Below are 1,426 nucleotides of genomic sequence, written 5' to 3'. Positions count from 1 at the left end.
TAACTGTTGGATCTGGCTCATTTTTTTAGGGCGGGTTTAAAACAGTTGTTTCTACCTTTTGATAATTCGGATATTCAAAACAAAGTGTGATCTGAGAAACATTGGCTTCACACTAAAGCTACAGTTTTAAGTATTTTCTTGCTTCTTGTTTCTTATTTGTAAGCTAGTTTGCTATGTAGTTTTCCTGTTGTTAGCACTAGTTTGTGCATCACTTTGAGACTCTCTTGTACCCTTATTTAATTATAGTGGAACTATTTCTATGGTTGGACGATCCATGGTTTTCCACCCTCACATTGAGGGTTTTCCATGTTAAAATATCAGTGTTCTCTAGTGTCTTTATTTTTTTCGATTTGCTACCATAGATTTGTTGTTTCTCCCCATAGGTTATTACAAGTTTATGGAATTTTATTTATGTTGTGTATTGGTTTGTTATTGTATGTTAATTTCTCATCAGGATGGCATCAGAGCTCTTGGTTAAAGGTTATTTTACTTGTTTTAATAATAGAATCAAATACAAATATAAAAATGGTATTGTTGAATTATTCTAACTACCATTTATGGAAGGGAAAGATGAAAGACTTATTATTTTTGAAGAAATTGCATTTACCCATTTTAGTTCCACGAAGTCATATTTTGTGTCTGATGAAGAATGGGAGTTTGAACATCTACAAGTATGTGGTTTTATTTGAAAATGTGTAAAAGAGAATGGTTATAATCATATTGCTAATGAGACACATGCACAAAAAAAGTGGGAGAAGATAAAGTCCTTGTATGCCTCAAAATCAAGGAATAATAAATTCTTCTTGTTGAATAGCTTCATAAGTTTTAAGTATAAGGAAATGATTTCTATTTCAAATAACTTAAGTGAATTTCAAGGGATCCTTGATCAGATGTCAGGAATGAGTATCAAATTGATGATCAACTCTTAATACTATTGTTATTGTTGTATTTACGTGAGTCTTGGGAGACGTTTTGGGTTTCTATCACAAGTTATTTTCCTATAGGAGTCGTTTCTTTGGAAATAGTTAAGGGTGGTATTCTTAATGAGGAGATGAGAAGGAAGAAGCATGGTTCTTCATCTCAATCTGAGGTACTTGTCACTAAAAAATAGGGGAAGAAGTAAAAAAAGAACTAAATGGTGGTAGAGAGAATAACATAAGTAAGTCCAAGTCGCGATACAAGAATTTGGAGTGTCATTACTGTCACAAAACAAGATACTGACAAAAGTATTAGTATTAGTGAAAAAGGGATAAAAAAGGCAAGAATGGTAGTTCTAAACAAATAGGTCATAGAGATAATATGATTATCGTATAACTACTACTAGTAGTAGTGATAATCTTGTTATTCTCTGTGATCACGAGTCTGTTAATCTTGTATTAGACGATAGCATATGGGTAGTTAATAGTGGTGTTACATTGCATGTTAC

Source organism: Lathyrus oleraceus, chromosome 5, assembly GCF_024323335.1.
Source record: "Lathyrus oleraceus cultivar Zhongwan6 chromosome 5, CAAS_Psat_ZW6_1.0, whole genome shotgun sequence".
NCBI lineage: Eukaryota > Viridiplantae > Streptophyta > Magnoliopsida > Fabales > Fabaceae > Lathyrus > Lathyrus oleraceus.
This window is presented reverse-complemented; position numbering follows the sequence as displayed.